The sequence below is a fragment of the Cupressus sempervirens genome, chromosome 4 (genome assembly GCF_028749045.1).
Source record: "Cupressus sempervirens isolate cs-2001-9-10 chromosome 4, ASM2874904v1, whole genome shotgun sequence".
NCBI lineage: Eukaryota > Viridiplantae > Streptophyta > Pinopsida > Cupressales > Cupressaceae > Cupressus > Cupressus sempervirens.
This window is the reverse complement of record NC_143121.1, coordinates 430,985,056-431,008,609: the sequence shown is the minus strand read 5'-3', so window position 1 is coordinate 431,008,609 and position 23,554 is coordinate 430,985,056.

Below are 23,554 nucleotides of genomic sequence, written 5' to 3'. Positions count from 1 at the left end.
TCTTTGTAAGGTGGTCAATGATGCCTTGATGACCTTCATGATCATCAATTACATAATTATCCAAAAATACACAATCAAAATATATAATTTCCAAACGTAAACCATTAGGTGGAGAAATACTACCTCAAATTCTATTATATTCCAATTTCCATAGGTGAGGTGTCATTATTTGTGGCTTTGATGTAGTCTCTTCTTTCCCATTGAAAAGATATTTTTTGGCACTTTAATACTTATGATTTTTGTGGAGGAAGTGCCTATTCTCATCAAACACATGCTTTCTTAAACTTTTGAAATGATGAGATTTTATCTTTGGACCACACATTGGACATGCAAACTTTCCCTTTGTTTGAAGACCTACAAGAAAATGATATAATTGGATTGAATATGTCCATTTTTGGAATTAGTATTATGATGTACAACTAGATTTCAACATAACATACTGTAAAAATGTGTCAACCCTAGCGCATCATGAATTGTCCACAAAAGAATTGCATGAAATTGAAATTATTTTTGTCCTATTGATCTAGAGATATCATACATAGTGAAACCATTCCATAACACCAAAAAATTTTCAATAAGAGGCACAATATATACATTCATATCTTTCACTTGCTATTTACCTAGTTGAATGAACAAAATCAGATAATTGTTGTTGTAATTTCACTCCAACACTTATAATTACATGTAGATAACAATAAATAATAAAATACCTAGAACAATCATTGCCAAAATAATATGCTCCCTCTTTATTGACATCCATGGAGGAAGGTTATTTTTGGTAACAAAAACAAGCCGTATTGAGTAAATAGATCTCATCTCTCCAAATGGATTGACACCATCAATTGCCAAAAAAAGCATGAGCTTTCGAGGTTCTTCTTTAAAGTGTGGCCACTTTTTTACTATGGCCATAAATGTTGAACCATCCATAGGAATTCAAATAATTTCAACTTCTATTATGTGCGTGATAATCCATAAATTATGCCAAGCTATTGCACCTGAATCATTGTTTAAGATGTAGAATAATGAAGATGTAACAAATAACCTTGTGATACACCTTTTTTGTCACTCGATCATCTTGATATGTGATCATATGGTATTTGGGATATTCTATTGTATTATCATCTTTTTAATGATAAATAGCATGATCTTACGGACAAACATCTATTGCTTGATACTCCATTCCAATATGTTTCATAGTGGCACATAATTCTCGGTATGAGTGAGGGAGAACATTTTATGGTGGTAAAAAATAGCCACCTATCAATCTACAACAAAAAATATAAGTCATTAGTATAAGAAGTATTAATGGTACATATTTCACCTTTTATAGACTATAATGATGTGTATGAAAAACCTTAGCATGCATGACATTGTTATGTTGGGTAAACCATTCATAACCTTCAAATTTTTCAACAAAAATACAATAGAGAGAAGAGTTGATTGGGATCCTTCGCAAAGGGTCATGTTTTCCTTCTCAAGTAGAGGTATATCATGGATGACCTCAATATCATACTCATCATACTAATAATCATCATCATCATCAACAACAACAACACCAATACCAAATGTGTCATGAATCAATGCATTCATACCATCATCTTCAAATGTGGTTTTTGGTGCATGATCATCATCTTCCATGGGATCATGATCTTCTCTTTCAATAATCACACCTTCATGTTCCTCCATATTCACACCTCGATGTTCCTCTGACATGTGGTGGTCCATATCATGTACTACCCTAGGGAGATTGACCTATATAAAAATGATGATATCAAACCCTTGTTCTATGGTTCATATGCATATAAATTACAAAAACAATATAACAAACAACTTACCAAGGGATGATAATCAAACCCCCTTCATTGTGACCATTCTTGATACAATGTCTCTTAGCTATTTTGATTTTGATTCTTCTTATCTTTAAGCCATTACAACTCTTGTAAGGACAATAAAATTTGTCATCACCTTCTCATTGAAAGTTAGAAAACAATTTAGTGATTGTCTCCCTATTTTGATCAAATTCCCTTGTATTATTTGACATGATCCTTCTTCATGGGAATAACTTATTCTTGTACTCTTATTGAGTTGGTTGTACTTAATGTTTATATTTGTAAATATGGTTTTAAAAGAAAAATTTGGTGTAATTAATGTGTATATCTACAAAAATATTGGGCATCTTGTACTTAATGTTTATATCTGCACATATGGTTTTAAAAGCAAATTTTGGTATAATTAATGTGTATATCTGCAAAAATATTAGACATGTTGTACTTAATGTTTATACCTACACATGGTTTTGAAAGAAAAATTTGGTGTAATTAATGTGTATATTTGCAAAAATATTAAACATGTTGTACTTAATGTTTATATTTGCACATATGGTTTTTAAAGAAAAATTTGGTCACCTTGCTGAAATTCACCATTATTCCTTTTCAACATCCCACCTTTACATTTCATCCCTATTCATCACATTTCTCACCCAATGATCGACCCATCTCATCCCTATAAATATGCTCCATTTATATCTCCATCTATCACATCAACACAACTCCCATTTCATATTAATTACTTATTTGGACTATCTTTCTCCAATTTATAGGTTTGGATAGTGGAAGATAACTAATTATCTTAGTTGTTGATGAGAACCAATAGACATTATTGTCTAGCTTAGGGACATAACGAGAAGATATGGGTGCAATGAAGGAAATGTCACAATTTATATTTCATTTATGCCTCTTCATTTTGATTTTGTTCAAGGGAATTCTGCAAATGGTAATAGAAAAAAATAATACATTTTATAAGAGTTTACAATTATTCAAAAAAATTAACGTTTTACAAGAAAATTCACCTAAAGAACTATTATCTTAGAAGCAAGATCATGGTGTTGAAACAATACAAAAAGTGCTTGACATGAGAGGTCCACAAGTGAGGGTGTTGACCAATCTTAAAAACTTGAATGTTGAAATGAAAGCTATCGAGGATAAAACACATATGCTAGAGTTACAACACAATGTGAAGTTTATTTTAGATATGGTAGAGATAGATATTCAAAATTTTGATAAAATTGAAGGCACGAGAGAGAGTTTGTGGCAATGTACTAGAAGGATAAGGAGAAGCTTTAGAAAGAGACACCACGACATAAACAAAAACTACACAACATAGAGGATATTATGGGAGCGCTGGACATAATCCAAGAAACTGTTGTGGTAGGTACTATGATATTGGAATCACTTGCAAGTGTCTTTGAGAATTTATAGTTCAAATATCAAGAGGACTGCAAGTTGTGCAATTTGTCATGTATTGCATCTGCATTTGATTTTCCATTGCTTATAAGAGTGTTTCATAGTTGGGAACCACTTCAACATCCTTTGTATGATTTAGAGGTAATGTTATTATGGTAGAGACTTCTGCAAGGGAATGAGCCTTGTGATTATGGTATTTACATAGAGGTAAAACTTGCTTCTTCAACTCCTTACACTCAACTCTTCACTGAAGTTATTCTTCTAGTAGTGAGAATAGTTGCGAAAAATTCCTAGGATCCAAGGGACCTTGAACCTATGCTAGGTTTTCTAGAGACATGGGAGAAGTTACTATAGGCTTCAATACTTCATAAAATTTTGGATCATATAGTGATGCCCAAATTAACAACACCATCAAATACTTGGGATCCTCACAGGGAGACTGTGCCAATACATGCATGGTTACATCCTTGGCTTCCATTTTAGGGCCAATGTATGGAGCCTTTATATCCAACCATTATTTATAAGTTGGGGAATGCACTTCATGCCTGACATGCAAGTAATACATCTGCATATGCAATTTTATTACCTTGGAAAACTATATTTGATCCTACTAGCTAGGAACAACTAATTGTTCATTTTTTTTTACCTAATCTAATGATAGTTCTATAAGAATTTGTAATCAACTCAGCTAAGCAACAACTAGACTAATTTAACTAGGTTATGGCTTGTTTCCTTATAAAAATATCCACTATGATATGTTTTAGTAAAATTTCATGCAAACTCTACCCATTTTTCCCGGTTTGCATTATTTTTGTGTAGGATCTTGAGGTAAGTCACTTAGCTAGCATGGGATGACTGAGTTTTATTGTTCTATTATTTGGATTTTGGAGTATGCATGCAACTAGATCAATTTTTCTATAGTGTTAAGATCTAATAAACACCTGAAAAAATATCTCTTTGTATATATAAAGAGATACATGTTTAGAAGAAAATATAAAGAGATACATGTTTAGAAGGAAAAGAAAATAACATTTACATAGGTAATACTTCTTCCCTTGAAAAAAATTGCAGAGCAAGGTCACAAAAATCACAAGGGCACATCACGACAGTGAAATCAAAGAGCAGGGGCATAGAGATCACAAGGGAACTTAAACGAAATGTAGAGATCACAAGGGCATGCCAACAAAATGCAATGATCACAAGTGCATGACAATGAAATCTCCACTGATCTCCATCAATGTTCAAAGTTCTCCACCCTCTTTCAGATATAGCTCTCCACAATCAATCAAAACAAATGGGGAATTATTAATGTCACATTTTCTTTTCTTTTTTTGTTTATGATCACACTGATGTCACAATCTTAATGCCAACATCAATATTGTGATGATGTTGGGGACAATTGCAAAAAAATATGAAAATCACCCACAAATTATACTGCTGTCACAAATTGCCATCATAATTTGACCCCCAATGTTGTAGTGGCTAGCATCTCTAGTCTACTCCATCTTCCTTCCCATTCCCCATCCAGCCAATGCACTATTATTGTCAAATCATGATAATGACTACCATGAGTGTTTTGACACTTTATAATGTTCCACTATATCAAGTGGAGATCATAATTTTTCTTCAAGTGAAACAAAATTTAAAACTATTTAATATCCTAAATATTGATGTTAAAGGATAGAATGGGTTATATGAATCTACTATGATTCTATTTAAAAATTAAAATGCTCAGTGCTACCATTTCCACAAATGGCATGCACAACATACAAAGTGCCATGTAGGCATTGTAGCTATGGAGCACATAGGTTTTAGGGAAGTTAAATGTATCATAACATTATATCGTTTGTGCTTTGGAAGAATATTTATCCTAGGTAGAAAAGAAAGGGAAGTGATCATAGTTTTGTTTGAAGCATTTGGTTAAGTAGTTCATGTCTCATATCAATCTTTCGAGGCCAACCCCTACAAGAAAAAAATGGTGCAAATTGGTCTTATGCATGCCAAGTGCATATGCTTGTAAGTTTCCCATTATTCCCAAGAGCTTATTTTACACAACTTATCATGTGTTTTCTCGCTTCTCTTGCATTAGAAATTAAAATGTCCTTGTATTTTGAAGGAAAATGTATGAAAAAAAATAAAAATATACAATGTCTCTATCAATTTATATATTTTGTAAGACTCCTCCTCATATGTACTTATTCAAATATGAATTTCTCTATTAAGTCCTATAGGAGATTTGAATGGATATATGAGTATGATAAAGAAATGGTATGGGGAAATGTGTTGTTCTTGCTAGAAACCATGTAGAGGAAATCATGGTAAATTATGGCTATCTTATGTATAAAAATTATGATAAAGGATATGAATTAACACTTTATGGTTTAGATTTCCTAATGGAAATTGAGACTAGTTGATACATTTATTTTTTGATACTCCATGATTTGAGACTTACTACATTGTTTGAATTTTAAACAATGATTTGTACTAATGATGATATGAGGCATTTCACTTATGATGATGATGTTAATTATGGTACCTTGATTATTAGGTTATTTGCATTCAGATAGTTCAGTATGCCCTATTAATGATGTTTATGATGTTTTAGGTATACGTATGCATTACAATGATTATTTCAGTATTTTGATTTGAACTGATGAATATATTATGATGATTCAATTATGAGATTTGTGATGATTAAATATGTGTGTAGGAATGAGAAAGGTTATTTAAATGAAAGTTTTAATAATTTGATCAATCTGACTATGCAAATTTGATTTAAATAAATGAATGTGATGTTATCGAATTAGTGATATTTGAATAGAGTGTGTAGGATAATTAACCATGGAATTGATCAAAGAATCGATAATTAACCCTATGTGAAAACTATAAGACTAAGGTTAAATCCAATAAAGTTATTTGAACCTCATTGTCAAGTGTTTAATTTGTATCGTAATCTAAATGTGTGTGTATCATTCTGCATTTTATGACATGTTGAATGTTATGTAAAAGTAAATCTTACAGTGTCTCTTGGTGCTTGTTATATGCATATATGTGTCGACATGTCAATTTAGGGTTAGCAGTGTAACCCAGTTAATCTAAGACTAGTTAGTTAATAACCTAGATTACTTTCCCTAATTAGGGTTTAGTGGAAAGGTTACATCCTTAGGTTTTTTGAAGAGAAAATATTTCAAGCCACTTGTATAGGTCCTAAAATGGTCCTAAAGGCCAAATTTAATGTAACTCAAATGCCCATGTCGTATGTGTATGGGTTAGAAACCTTTCAACCCTTCTAGAACTTCATTAATTGACTCGAAGTATTGGTAATTGACCCTATGTGCAAACTATAAGACTAAGGTTGAATCCAATGAAGTGATTCAAACCTTGTTGTGAAGTGTTTAATTTATATCATAATCTAAATGTGTGTGTATCATTCTATATTTTGTGACATGTCAAATGGTATTTAAAAGTAAATCTTATGGTGTCACTTGACACTCATTATATGCACATGTGTAATAACATGTTAATTAGGGCTATCAATGTAACCCGTTAGCCTAAGACAAATTAAATTAGCAACCTAAATTAGTATCCTTTAATTAGGGTTTAGTGGAAAGGTTACAGCCTTAGGATTTTTGAAAATCAAATATTTAAAGCCACTTGTATAGGTCATAAATTGACCCTAGAAGCCAAATTTAATGTAATTCAAGTTCCCAAATGCTATTTGTATGGGTTACAAACCTTTTCCACCCTTCTAGAACTTCCTAGCAATATTTATGACCCCTATAATATCTCAATTTCTCTTTTTTTACAAAAATGGACCATCTCCATGAGATTAACCTATTTTTCACTATTTTAAATGTTTTTCTTTATGATAGGGTCAAGTGGGAAGACCATAGAAGGCTTAAGTCAAGTTTGAAGTTATTGTTATTTTGGGTGGGTGAGTTTAGAGGCTCTTTAGGGACCCTTTGAAGAGTTGAAAGTTTTTCACCCACCCTCCATTTAGAGAAGTCAATTTTGGAGTTGCAAGAAGGAGATGATTTAGGTCATCTCAAATTTCATTGCCAAAACCTTTGTGAAGGTAGGTTCTCCATTTTTCATGGATATGTTCTTTGTTCATTGCTTGTATATGTTAAATTCTTGCATATTATAGAATGTGTGTATGTTTTATCATGTGAGGGAAGGGTAAGGTGGATTTTATTTGTTTCTTTTCATTTTTGTTGGGGAAACTATGAAGGGAGTGTTGACATTACTCACCTTTGGATAGAGCAGAAGTGACCATGTATGGGAGAAGGGCTTTAGTTGGACTCCAGGCCAATGTAGAGTCTCTTCTCATGATGAGTAGAGGGAGAAAGTAAGGTGTTATGGGCCCTTGCTTATCAATACAAACTAATTTTTGTTTTGGGGAAATAAGGAGAGAAAGAAATGGAAGTTTATGTGATTTGGTAGCCTTGGAAGAGGCATATGATTTGTGTTTTTGATTGACATCTCCTACCTAGAAAAATCCACCTTTTCCCTAGTCATAGGTTCATTGCAAAACCTATTGTGCATACCTTGGATGGGAACTATATGTTGAATGTGTGATTATGATTATTTTCTAATTGTCACCTGGTCGATTACTAGTTCTCCTAGCTCGAGGTGTGGCCAAATGTGCAAGTGATAAGATCTTGTGGTAGGAAGTATTCAAATTATAGTGAAAATAAATTATCCTTAAGTTCATGAATAAATTCAATACCCAATTAGGTATATGTATTTCATAGTTCCCTTCAAATATGGTTGGATAGATTCATTTGATTAGTGTTGTCAATAAGCCTCTTTAACATTAGTAATATGATAACTAGGAAACCCTACTTGGTTAGTAACCCATTTCATGATCAAGCATATTGAAATTAGAAATCTTTTGTATTTAAAGTCCTTGGTATCAAGTAGGGCGAATAAATCGAAGAATTTCATAAAATTCTGGGACAACACATTACCTTTGGAATATGTATGGACAATAATTAAATTCATTACCAAATCTTTCAACAGATATAATTCACAAATTGATTCCCTCTAAAAATATTTTAAAGTGCTTATCAATAAATGCAAAACAAATATGTATGTATGTATGTATATATATATATATATATATATATATATATGATGATTATGACAAAAATGTAAGATTATTCAAAGAGGATGAATCCATTGAATACTATCACATTTTAAAACTTGTTTAAAGGGGCCAAGTGGAAATGAGCATATGTGACCATATGGGGCCCACATCCCACTCATCCTTCCCCTCTCCCTAAACTCATGTAGGTCTCCATGGAAAGAGGAAAAGTCAACTTAAGCATTAAATGGAGAACCAAGAATAATTTTGAATTATTTCAATTTATGCCCAACATTTGTGTTTTGACTTAGACATGTATTGGGATGTGTGGGCTCCATCTCACCAATCCTCTCCTTCCATTTCCTCTCCCCATGTGAGCTAAGCATGTGTATATTGTAGAAGGGTCGTTGCCTTGAAAAATCTTTGAAAACATTAATGTTTACCCCCTCCAAAATATCACCACCCCAAGGAGGAAGTACGTTGTTCTGGCACCATGATTAGACTTGCAGCTTGGGAAGTTTTGCCAGTTTTGGTTGAACATTAAGGTGGAAATTATTCACAAGGAATTAACCATGTGTTTCTTTCTATGCAAGTGGTTGAGATTTCTATAAAAGCAAGGGAAAACTCAAATTTAATCATTAGATCCATAAGACTCAGTGAAGCTTGTGGTAAATCGAAATCTTGGCAAGGAATTTTGGTAATCAATATTCAACACAGGATGGAAAATAAAGAACCACAATTTTCTCTAAGAAATTCTTACAAGGTTTTAATATCCTCTCTTATGTAGAGATGAAACAAGATGGAGGTTTAATAATAATTAAATGTTAATATGTACTAGTGTCCAAGCATGTTTAAAAGCAAGTTTAAGCATTTCAATAATGCCTAATGCTAATGTAGCCACTTGTAGTTTTATTTTTAAACAAATAGAGTTATGGAAACACAAAGATGCGAAACCATATCCTTATTGCCTTAACCTCTAAATTTAAAGAAAATAAATTCAATAATATGTGCAAAAATAAAAGGAACTTGGGCAAATCTGTTGGTTATCAACACCTTTCCCTAATCATTTTTTCAGTCCTTCCATGGCAATTCGCCTTCCACTCTCCCCTAATTGACATAAGAATGATGCCCAAAAAATAGAGCACCCATATTCATAATGTGCAATGCATTGCTCTCGAATATTGCCCCTTTAAGTGTCTCCAAAACTGGAACCTTGCCAATAGGATTCCTTTGAAGATATTTTGGCATTTTGTTTGTTACACCCATCTCATAGTTAGGAGCTTAGTTAATTTTCCCAATTTGTCTTAGCAAGGACTTGGACCATGTGTAGTTTCCTTGGTAGTGTGGGAAGGAGTTAGGTGGATGATCCACTTGTCAAGTGGTATGGGATTGGTGTTAGTTTAGGGTGGTTTAGTCTATTGTTAATAAAGTTTAGTGTAGTTTAATTAAGGCTTAGTATGTTTTAAATAAAGTGCATTAGTAAGTAGGTTTAGTAAATTATATAAATTGAAAAGGGGTTCCTTGTTCAATATTTTAAGAGTACAATGTGTATGGGTTATGTATGGGTAGGTAGAGTAGGATGGGATTAGAATGGTAAGTTAATAGTTAGGTTAAGTGTTTATTAATTTCACTTAGAAAATTAGTTATATATTTTATAGTTAGTGAGGTTGATATAAATATTTTTATGGAAGTTTTCTTAGGAAATGGTTTTTGATTCATTAAATAGAGTTGATTTAAATAACTAGCGCTAGTAAAAGGTTGATAGTAAGAAAATAAAAGAAGAACTAGGTTAGTTATGATTATGTAAATATTGATTAGTTTTATTTTATTGATTGGGTGGTAATAATAGGAATTTTTTATTTTATTTTATATATATCATATTTGAAATTAAATCTATTATAATTAGTGGATAATTAAATGGGTCTTAGTTATAAAAAGGGGGTCATGGGTTAGAGTCGTATAGTGTTAGAGGATGAAAATGAAATTGTGATTAAGTTGAAAATTTTTGGATTGTAGTTTTATGAACTTGAAATAGATATGTCAATGTTTTTGATTAGATAAACAAGTTTTACAAGGATCCTAAAACCCAAGAGTTAAAACAAAACAGGCTGAAAATAAGCGTTAGAAGCCTAGCCACAAAAGAAGCAAGTCTAAAGGCTAAAACAACACAAGGCCCAGCCAAATTAACAAAGGCCAAAGAAAAGGCCAAGCCAAAAAGACAAAATGAAATAGATAAAAGCTAGAACGAAAAGCTAGCGAAAAAGGAAAAAAAAGGAACTACTCCTCGATCTTTCTTTCCAGCTCCTGCATGACCTGTGTAGCCTCCTGTGCCATCTTGTTCTCCTTGGCCTCCTACTGGTGAGTCATGTGATCTTCCTGGTCCATCGTAGAAAAGTTGATACCAGTGGTATTATCTTCATCAGATCTAACTTTACCCCTATCTTTTCCTTCCACACCCCCATGCATGCCTCTATCTTTAAGCCACTTAGTTAAAGATAAAATGTTGTTATTGATCGAGTTGAGTAGTGAGATCGTCTGGCTCGACAGATTGTGATTATAATTTTCCAAATTTTGGATCCTCCTTTTCGCCAAGCTATGCCTATCATCATAATCAGTCCCTTTCTCCATGCCCTTAAATTTCCTGGCTCCTTCCATTTGAACCACCTTCTCCTTAACCTCCTCTAGCTCATGAAAAAAGCCACTTGATTGACCTGAAATTATCAATCATGTTGTTGCGGGCATTGTTCAAAAGGTTCATCCTAGATTCCTTGGCATTATAAAAAATAGCCACAATCGCAGGGTCAATGAGCTCTTCAAGACGCGGTTCCTCCTGATTGTCCACCAGGATCTGGGGGTTCATCACTTCCCTGAAAATACCCATTTTCGAGGTCTTCACATTAAAATTTCTCCATGCTTTCCTCCTATCTTTGGCCAGCACCTCCCCACACTTAGCTCCAAAACTATCATGAGTCTACTCCTCCGGGTGGGTCTGGGGATGGATAAGGGAGAGAGGGATCAGGGAAGAGTCCAGGTCCTACTGGAACCTCTCATCCTCCATGCCCAAAAATAGTATATGTCAATGTTATTAGGATGAAGTTTAACAAATAGTAATAATTAGGTACAGGGTGTGTAAGTTAATAATTTTGATTTAATAGAAGATGAGGATGTCCAAAAGTATTATAAGTGAAGTCGACTAAATAACTTGATAACGTGAGTCAACTTATGTTAGAAGAGGATTCAAATGTCATAAATAGTTTTGAGGTAAATATTTAATGTTCTTAATTAGTTCTAAATAGGTTATGATAACATCTAGAATTAAGTATTAGTATGTTATGATAGATTAACCCTTAAAAGCAGAAATAGATTCTCCTAAGGATTGACCTAGTATAGTGTAATAAGGGATAGTGTCATAGCCGACTTAAGAACTTGGAAACCCTAAATGTATTTTGAACTTGATGTTGTACCTTTTTAATTTGAACCTAATGTTTAATCAATTGAATCATTCAACCATAACTAAGTGTTTTTGTAGAGTTAGGATTTAGGGTTTCGAACCTGTGCAGTGTGTTAGAATCCTGACTCTACATCCTCATGTGTTATAATCCAAACTCAACTATGTACCTCGACCTTGTAACTTGAAACTAACTATACCATGTTATCACCTTTCTTCATTGTACTCAATTATGGCTTACATTTTCATGTGTTAACTTAGTTGAATTTACCTATTAAAAAATTGTTGGTATGTTTTTGCCCAAATTTTTGGGCATGACATATTTTATTTTACTTTTAGAAAATATCATCTATTATGAATTATTTTTGCTATTGAAATTTTGAAAATTTAACAAATATAAATATTTAATTTTTACATTATAAATTTTAATACAAATAATACAACTTATTTCATACTCTGTGTTAATATTGCCACAACTACAATTCTAATGTTTTATTCAAATAAAGAATACTATTAAAACTAGTTATAAACTAAGTATAAGTATTAATGATATATATTTTTAATTACAAAATAAAATTTGACAACTAAAAAATACTAATTTACTTTTTATGAGTTTTAAAATAATTAAGAAAATACACTTTTTACACTTCAAAATAGTAATTTATTTACTTTTTCTACCTCTTTCCTTTTCCTTGAGATGCTTTGGCCAATTTTTTCAAACTTTCTGGGAGTTTGACATTGATAAATAGAAAAGCCATGCCGGTAAATATGGAATGAAATCACCACTTACTAGCACAACATCATAGTATTGTTGTGTGAAAGAAATTGTAGCTATGAGGGTTTAAGATTATGTATAGCATGGTTAAATTTGTCTTCTAATATAGTGGCTTTCCTTTTGGCTTAAATATTACGCTCTAAATTTTGACTAATTTCAATAATATTTCTACAATTGTAGTGAGAATTTCTAATAAGATTTACCTGTAAGTAATTTCAAATCAGAATTTTGAAAAGTCAAAATTTTAAATGAAATATATAAACCTGAAACATTTCTATATTGTAGAAACTTACTACAAGTTTAATTTGTGCAAATGATCTTGTTATTATTATTATTGGCATATGTGATTTCAATAAGTAGATCTGAAAATCCAAGTCAAAATTTGAGGGAAATAGATGTAGTGAGAAAGGGGAAACATTGGGCACTTTGATTGTATGAAATCATGTGTGTGTCTTAGTTACTTGTGAAGTTGTCCTCCTAACTCTTCTTTGTCTTGAGCTTTGCATACCACTATGTTGCTTCTAGCTGAGACATTATTTATTCTTTGTTTAGGGTGTCATTTTATGAATCTCTTTAATTATTATGATTTTTTCACATATTCTCATCTTACAATAGTAAAATAGAGATGTGTTATAGGAAATAGAGATGTCCATTCATTGCTCTATCTATAAGCTATCATATCTAAGTATTAAAGACTAATATCACACATTGACTCTTGAGTATATTTCATAAGGAGTAGAGATTGTACGGAGTATGCCATAGAGAGCCATGTTTGCATATAAACATATACATACAAGTGTCCCTGAAATAATGTTGGATGAATCCTACATAACTATGCAATAAACATTTGATATATCATTGTTGGTTCTTGATAAATAAACTTAGACATTCAAGTTGAAATGGGATCCCCAAGTTCTTATTAGCTAGATAAAAGCTTTTAAATGAATCATGAAAATATAGTACATACAAAGCTTGAAATGTAGAGAGGACATGTGTAGATTGGATCCATGTTTCAATCTAACTTTCAGTTGCAACAATAAAGAAGTTGTGCAAAGCCCATTCTACTTTCTCCTACCATGTAATATATCCTATATAGCTCTTAAATTTTTTTCCATATTATAGTTTTTAAAAATATTTTTAATGTTTAATTTTATTAATCTTTAGTCTTTTATTTGCAATCTTTATTCTTTTACTTTTATAACATTTTTTTAATCTTTTATTTAGAATTTCAAAAAATCTACTCATTCAAATTTATAAAATTTGTTAAAATGTAGAGATTATTAAAATTAAACATTTCTATTACTTTTATCATACATATTTTTTAATGATAATTTTTACACTTTTTATATATTATATCAATACTCTAAAGCACTTATGTTTAATCTACACATTCAAATTCAAAAAACTAGTTAAAATCAAGACAAACTAGGGTCAGTGCAAGAAGTTGGGTCTCACTTTTGGCCAAAAAGTGGAAATGTTTTCCTGTTTTTGAATTTTTTTGTCAATTGATGTCAAAATTTGAGGCATTTAGAGATTGAACATAAAAAAACTTCAGAAATAAAAATTTTAGTGTTTGAAATCTAGTTTTTTAATATATAATTTATTTGTGTACCTATATGATAGATTATTTTTTTGGTATGGATCTTTAAAAACCACTTTTTCAAAATGCTTGTTTCAGGACCATACCATGCTCGTGTATGAACACCATAATTTGACACAAATAAATGAATTTTCGTAAATCCTTTTAAAAGGAGTTACCTAATACACCTAAGATTGATGACAATATTTTTCCTTAATTTTTTATTGAATAATTTTATTATTAATAATTATTAATTAGTTATAAAGGTAAATTTTAAAACCTCTCATGTACGGGCACCATAATTTGATTAATTTCACTTTTTTCAAAAACATTTTTGTTAACCTCAAAAGAATTTTATGAAGATTGATGACATAAATTAATTTTAAAAAATTATAAAATAAAAGAGTTATTAAAGTTTTAGTGCATGTCACTTTTTAACATTTAAGAGATAGTTTTGATTAATAAATAATGGAAAAATAGAAAATAAACAAATTAACACTATAAAATTTACATTTTTGAAATTAGAACAATAAGACCTATACTTGGTTTTTGTTTCATCAAAAAATTCAATGGGGATGACTATATAAAAATTACGACAATCCCTAAAATTTGTCAATTAAATGGCTTAGAAAAAAAATGGATCATAAAGGCATGGTTTGGTGGGACCAAGCCTATGCCATTCCTTTCCCCAAGGCAAAACCCCATGCAAAAGTCCTGGCCATTCCAAATTCTCGCTCATGTCTCAAGAATCAGACACCCGATTTGTAATTCAAAACTCGGGTGCTCGATTGCATATTAATCATTGTAAGAATCAGGTACCCAGTTGTTTAAAAATTTGATACTTGATTCTTTTAAAATTAGGTACCTAATTTGTAAGCATTCTTATGTACCCATTGGGTCCCAAAAGCTACCCCACAGGCTGACTGTCAATGATTGAAATGATTGAATAACAGTTTCGATCTCCAACAGTGAATTCTGTCATAGTTATTCTATTTTCATGTCTTCTTCTACAATTTGAGAGCTATTGATTCAAATTCAAAACAAGTGCAAACATGGGATCAAAACAATGAAGAAAGAAGAAAGAAAAATTTTTAACAGATGAGGAGATTGCAACAAATAAAGAGAATGAAGCATGACATCAACGAGAGAGAAGACAAATAATTAGAGACTTGAACAATGTTTCAAAGGAGAAGGAAATTGACGATACCACAATGGATGACGAGGCCAAAGAAGAGAACCCAATACAAGAAAATTCAGGTGCACGTTCTAATCATGCATTCAATACAAGTGTGTCTCCAAACCCTCAAAGTTTTTTTTGTGATGAAATTGGTGATTTTCTAGAAGCACGTTATGATTTAAATGATTTAGATTCTCTTCATAAGAATAAATTGTCAAATGATCATGCACAAAAAACTCTAATGGAAATGCATGCCCTGAAAGAAATACCAAGAAAAATTGAAAATGAGATTCAAATCCCAAATAATAGTGAAAATGAAATGTTAATTGAAAATAAAAATTGCATGAATGTAGACATAGAAACACCAACTACTGAACAAACATGTCAGAATGATAGTAAAGTGTCTGAACATAATTTTCATATTCCTAATGATGTGCTAGATAATCTTGAGGGATTGGTTTCATGGAGACAAATTAGGACACATGCTAATAGATTATATAGACAATTTTTTTTATAATAAGAAATTTGGGTTTCAATATCAATTAATGTTGTAACTAATTAAAATGTCTAAAATGTGAAAAATAATGAGAAGGTTAGGAATGTATGCAAAACCCAAGAATAAAAATGAGTCTTTAAAACATGTTGTATCCACTGTTGCTAGTGCCTTCGATGTTATCAGAAAGAGAAGTTGCTCTAAAGATAAGAATGCAACACAATGAGCAATAACAACAGCTTTAGTTAACAAATGAACAATAGAAAAAAGATTGATTAGCAACATAAGTGGACATCTTAATGTGAATCATAAGACTTCAGAAAGAGCTGTAAAGAGAATGGTTAACTTTGAATATGATCCAACAAATATTTTGTGGACTTCTAGTGGTAGACTCCCAAGATGTGATATGAAACTTACTAGTGAAGTCAAAAGTTTGATTGAATTTTTTTGGCATGATAATACAAGAGTATCACCTAATTCAAGAGATGTTCTTAAATTTAGAATTGGGTCAAAAATATGTGGTCCACATCCTAAACACCTTTTGGATATGACTCAAACTAAATTGTTTAGAAAATTTGTAGATGGTAAGGTATTAAATATTACCATTAGTCAAAGATCTTTTGAAAAGTGTAAACCATGGTATGTAAGGATCAATAAGGAAAGAATCACATGTTGTTGTAAAAATCATATTCAATTTTGTTACCATTATGATGTATTTTGATCTATATGTGGTACCATGCATAGTAAAGAAATGTTGCAAGAATGTGGTAAAAAATCACCACCTCAAACTATAAAGGATTTCATATTAGGTTTTTTTTGTAAGCAACCTAATGATCAATACTTTCTTTTCAAAGCATGTCTTTTCAATACATGTGATATGTGCATCAATCTTTCTTTGTTAGATGAATTTTTGCATGAAAATGCTTTGACTACTTTTGTACAACAATTAGTTGAGGTTTTTATACCTGTAAAACTTGAAACCCTCCATAGGAATCTCAGTGACCATAGCAAAAACCTCCTCAGTGATAAAAAAATGAGACACCATTCACTTTCACCTTGTCATTTTTCCACGAATTCACCATACTATTAGTGTACTCAGGATCAAAACCATGAAGTTTGGAAATGTAACTTGCAACCCCTCCCTTTTTCAACTTTTTCCAAACTTTACCCCTATTTCTCTATTTCTCCAGATCCCCACTGACTCCTTTTTATAGCATTCTCCCACCATCTCTTCACTTTTAACTCCTACAAGTCTCATCAACTCTGGGCTCTACAACTCCTTCGTAGACAAAATTTTGGCACTATTTCTCTGATACACACCAAGATAATTCACCTTATTAAAACACAAGCAGTAAATGATGATTTCGACCCACAAAATGTGTCGAATAGAGAATGATAGCTTCAGCTTCTTGCATAAACCAAAAAGGCATTTATGACTTGTTCTCATATCCCATATTCCTTTAATATTCATTATTACCATTACATCTCCACCATACACCCCTAGATTTTTTCCAGGTCGATAAGGGTCTTGGCTTCTACTGAAATATCTATTCACAATTACCATGTAATCAAATTGTCAGATCCCACACCTTAATTGGCAAACCAATTCGCAACTGGATTTGCTTCTCTGTACACATGTGTGATGTGATAGTCTCAAATTTTGCAAGGGTGTCATGTGTCTCTTTGATTAGATTGGCTATCGACCAAGAAGGATGAGAATTTCCATTAATGCAATTAATTATATTATTGGAATCCCCTTCTAACCAAAGCTTGGTTATTTTGACTTCAAAAGCCAATTTAACCACATGGCACATTGCTCTAGCTTTCACAAAATGATTAGTTTGGATTCCAAATAGAAGAGGAAAAGCCGCAACTCCATCACCAAAATTGTTTCTTTTTATTCCACCACTTCTTGAGGGACCTAGATTTCCTTTTGAGGCACCATCAAAGTTGGCTTTATGCCATCCCTCTGGGGGAAGAAGCCATCTAGCTTCCTATCTTTTTTCTCTTCTATCTTACTACCACTAACTTCAAAATCTCCCCCTTTCTTGACTTGATAATTTTCCTTTATGTTTTTGTAAATCTTCCTCCCAAGAACAAGAGTCAGCTCCTCTCTATCCCTAAAAATTTTGTTGTTCCTTTCCTTCTAGATACTCCAGCAAAAGTGAGGCAAAATCCAGGTGCTTAATACCTGCAAAAGATTTTGTGAAGAGCACCAAAGAAATGAATGAACTGATCAAAAGTGAGACATTTTATGTGACAGAGTCCATCAAGAAGCTCTGGAGGTATGTGTTGTGTATTATCATTGAATATATTACTTTGGACCCTAGGTTTGATCGATTAAGAACCCACCATTTCATTCCTCTTTATCATTTCCATCATGATAAGAAAATTTCTTTCCCTTACTATTTACTTAACTCCATGAGTAAGGCTATCACTATCTTTAAGGAGAAACCCATTGTCAACCCTGCTCTGCATGAGGGATTGTTGCTACTAATCCACAAGTACTTCAAAGCTCAAATGATTACTAACAATCCTTTGCAGGATGTGGAAGAGGACAATGGTAGTTCCAGCTACTCTTCTGACTCTAAAGAAATTCAGAGCATAAGCTCAGAGGAGGAGGGGAATGTTTCTTTTGGAAAGAAAATAAAGGGTCATGTTAAGAAGCAGTCTTCTAATTTAACCCCTAGAAGAAAGAGCCCAAGGGACCATGGCCAAACCTCTGCTTAAGATGATATGGATTATAATGAGGATGAGGAGGACATGGCTTTTGATGATGAAGATAAGGAAATGGAAGAGGAGATTAAAGAGGACCATGTAGGGAAAAAATATAAGAGGGATGATGCAGATAATGAGAGGGTTTTGAGTCAGGGGCCAGATGTTACAATCCACCCCCTTTCCCCTATTCACCCCCATCCTCAATCTCACTCTGAGGAGAAGGAAAAGGATAATTTTGGTGCAAAAGAGGGGGAAGTGCTTGTTAACAATAGGAGGAAAGCTTGGAGGAATTTCAATGTTAGGATTGTGACTTTGGGAATTTATAGAGAGGCAATGAATCCTTAGATTCTGGTGGAAAAAGAGGAAGAGCCTTGGCTTGAAGAGGTCATTGATACTACTATTGTGGCCATCTCTGATAATGCAAGGGAGATGGGAATGAACCTTCTGAATAATTCCCGTAACAACATGATTGATAATTTCAAATCAATCAAGTGGCTATACCATGACTTGGAAGAGGTCAGAGAGAAGGTTTTTCAGTTGGAGGGCAACAATAAGAAGAAAAAAAATGAGAACTAAGGGGATCAAAATGATAGAGGCAGTTTGGTTGAGAGGAGAATTAAATATCTTGAAAACTACAATCATAATTTTGTAAGTCAAATGATCTCTCTCCTCAATTCAATCAATGACAATATTCTCTCTTTAACTGGTGTGTTCAAAGATAGAGGCCTATTGGTAGGTGAGGACAAAAAGGATAGAGAAAAAGCCAGGTCTGATGATGATATGGCCACTGATATCACCTTTACCAGTTTGGACCAGGAAAAGGAGAAAGTCTAGGAGTAGAAGGCTGAGGAGCACTAGAAGATTTATGAGGCAGCCTAGACCATGCAGAACCTTGAGAAGAAGAATGAAGAGTAGCCCTCTTGTTCTGTCTTTTTGTGTTTTTGATGTTTCTATTTTGGCTTTTTGTTCTAGCTTTTACTTAGTGCTGTTAAAGATAGTTTGTTCTAGCCTTTTTGTTGGCCTCTATTGTTGGCTGGGCCTTGTGCTTATTATTAGCCATTAGACTAGTTTTTTCTAGTTGGGCTTCATTTCTTTTTATCAGCCTTGTCTTATAGCTACTTTTGGGTTTCAGGGTCCCTATAAAACTTGTTTATCTTATCAAAAATAATTAGTTGAGGTAGAAAGATTCAAAACTATTGAATATCCATTGAAGGATGGAAAGATTGGAAGAAAGTGTGATCTAGTTACAGATAAAGTTAGTTTTCATGCATTTATGGATGAGTTTAAGAGTATGATCATACCAAAATATGTTAAAAACTCTCAATATGCTAGATGGCTTGATGGAAAATTTCACATATGTAAGAATACATTTCCAATTGGTACAATACTTTTAGTTGTTGACTTTGCAGAGAACTACACACTTGCACTGCAAGAAGAGGTACAACCACAATATTACAATTCAGTGCAAGTAACAATTTAGGTTCATATAGTTTATCAGAGGAGGATCATAAAATATTGAGAGAGTACCATTTTTATATTAGTGATAATAAACTCCATTCATCTGAGTTTGTCCTATATTATTTCAAGGTTTTTTATGATAATCTAAAAGAGAGACAAATTCAAATGACACAACATTGGGTATGGTCAGATAATTGTACAAGACAATTCAAGAATGCTAGAATGGTCTATTGGTTGAGTAGGATACATAGGCAAACTAACATCCAACATGTGTGGAATTTTTTTGAGGCAGGACATGGTAAAGGAGAACATGATGGTGCTAGTGCATGCATGAAGAGAGCCCTTAGTAGAGAGCAATTAAAATTTGAGGAAAAAGTTAAATTCAAAAATGCACATGAGATTGTCAAATGGTGTAACAAATATTTATACACGGGATCAAGTGAGAACTCTACAATTAAACATTTCTTCTACCTAGTTGAAGAGAAGAATATCTTTTGAAGATATGACTGTGATAGAATTAGTGGGTCAGCTAAATGGCATTCATTTAGGAGTTTAGATTCTAACACTTGGACTTTATGAACTAGGAAGCTTGCTTGTTTTTGTTAATTTTGTCTTGCAAGTGAATGGGAAGAATGTGAGATTACAAAATGGGTTGAAGATTGGCAACAAAAATCATTAGTACCTACTGACACACATTTTCAAGATGATATAGTAAATGAAGGCCAGAATGTTACTTTTGCATCAGAAGACTATGATCATATTTCAGACATTATAGAACCTGGTATGCACAATTTAATTAGATTTTGTTGTGATTTCATGCTTCAACTTATATAATCTGCATATGTACTGATGTGATTAAAGTGTTTCTATACTTTATCTTATCTTGTAGGACATGTTTATGCTATTATTGCACCTAGTAATAATGATGAATACACTAAGTATTGGCTAGCTAGATCTGTGGAACCTAAGAAAAAATTGATATGTCATCAAGTAGACGATAATGGTTTTGAGTATCTAGTTGGGTCTGTCATTGTAGCTGGCATTTGGCTACGTAGATGCCTAACAAGAAGAAATGGTTTACCAGCATTTGAAGACTACCAATCTAAAAATAATATTTTACACTATTCTCATTTGGTTGTGCCAACGAATATCAAATTAGAAAGATACAAAGGGAGACCTGCCAATAAGGTATTATGGACAATTTCAATAGATGAGCACAAGACAATCATAGATGCATTGCAAAAGAGAGAGAATGTAGATGGTACAGTGGGATGACTACATTTAAATCAAACACATGTAAGTTTTTTCTTTATTATTTTATTTTTATATATGTACTTATATAATTTAATTACATGTATGTTTTCACTTTCAATACCAAATTAATGAACTTATATATATTCCTCTTATTCAGATCTCAATTACAATTTATGTAAATTTAAATGTTAAAGTGGATTGAGCATCAACATCTTGTCCAATTCCACATAGTGAGTACATACAAATTACACATATATTTACATAGTTCAGATACCTCATATTAATTTATGTGTTTATTAACATGTGTTTTTGTTTTACAATTTTATTTTACAGGACCTGATTTGAAGAGATGTGTTGAACCAATTTTATATTTTGAGTTCACTTCTATAAATTTATCATTGACATTGTCTTACATATATTGTGGAATATGTTGTACAAACAAATTTAAAAACAAGAGTTTACTTCTATTTGAAAGTTAAAGGTGTGCACTTGATATTATAAATTAATTGTCAATTTAAGTAATGACCTCCTATTTTTTTCCATTACTTTTACATTCAAGCATGTTTAAATTAATGTTTGTTTGAAGTTTCAAATTACTATTGATTGTAATATTAAACCCTTCACTTGTACATGATAATTTAAAGATCATGACTCATTGTATTGATTATATGCTATTGTTATATTGATAATTGACATGTATGTTTAACCATGTTAACCATGTTAAGTGAGAGGGAGGGAAGGAGGAAGAGAGGGAGAGAGAGGGAGGGAGGGATATGGGGAGGGTTATAAGTCCTTGTAATTTATCATAAAGTGGTCCCATTAGGACACCTTAGGAAAAATTAGTACCTCTTAGGACCCCTACAACACATTAGTTATTGTAGTCCTAAAAGTAATATTTTCTAATGTGTCCTAGTACATTCTAATGTTTCCAAGAGGTTTTGATGGGTCATATGTGGTCATAAGAAACCTTAGGACCCATTATGACTCCTTAGAACCCATTCATACCATTAACACACTTTATGAACCCTTAGAACACATTAATCATTATATGATACACTTTAGAGTTGTAATGTGTCCTATTCAATCCTATTTTTTCCTAAGAAGTTTTAGTGGGTCCTAAGTGGTTCTAGGAATCTTTGAGACTAATTACAACCTCCTAAGAAGCATTATGACCCATTATGAGCCTTTATAGCATATTAGTCATTGTAGGACACTGTTTAGAGGTCTAATGTGCCTTAATGAGTCATATGTTCTAAGGGGAGATTAGGAATTTTTATGACCCATTAGTACACATTGGGTCTCATTAGGACACATTAGGGTCCACTTGCACACATTAGGACCCATTAGATACCATTAAAACCTCTTATAACACATTAACCATTGTAAGATATAGTAATGTGTCCCAAGTGGTCCTAATATCTCACAACAGATCACGATTGGTCCTATGTGGTTTGAAAACCAATTAATGCCATTTAGGGTGCACATTATGACCATTTAAAATGTATTAAAATCCATTAATGCCTCTTAGATAATCTTAAGGGGCATAAGATACACTAATGGGTTATAATATGCCCTAATGGGTCCTAATGTGTCGTAAGGGGTTCTAATGTGTTTCAAGTGATCTCATGACCTTTTAGGACCCGTTAGGAACCCTTATAATCCATTAGGGGCCATTAGGACTCATAAGAACTAGTTATAACCCATTTGAACATATTCACCATCATACGATACACTACTATGTCCAAAGGCATTATAATAGTTCCTAAGTGTTTGTAATCAATTCTAATGTTTCCTCTTGGATTTTAAACTGTGGTCTTAATATATCATGAAGGGTCATAATGGGTTCTTAGTGGTCCTAGGACATCTTAGGGTCTATTAGGATCGCTTAGAACACATTAACTATAATAGGACACACAAATGGGATGTTAATGATTCTAATGTATCATAAGGGGTCATAATGGATTGTAAGTGGCCCCATGACCCATTACAAAACCTTAGAATATATTAGGACCAATTAGGACACATTAAAACTACATCAATTGGTTATTTAATTACTTGGGATGTAAGAAAACCTAAGTCAAAGTTACAAGGAACCATCTAGGTACATGACTTTCCTAGGTACATAATCGTATGAACATACGTACATAGCCTTGATGAGAAAATGTGTGAAAGGAAGGGTATCATCCATCATTTCATAAAAAAAAAAAATCAATCTTTACCTAAATTTTATAAATTTGAATTTTAAGGATGAAAAATATTTATAATAGTTGGTCAAATTTATTTGTATGAATCTCAATGCATAAATTTGATGTGATATTTATCTA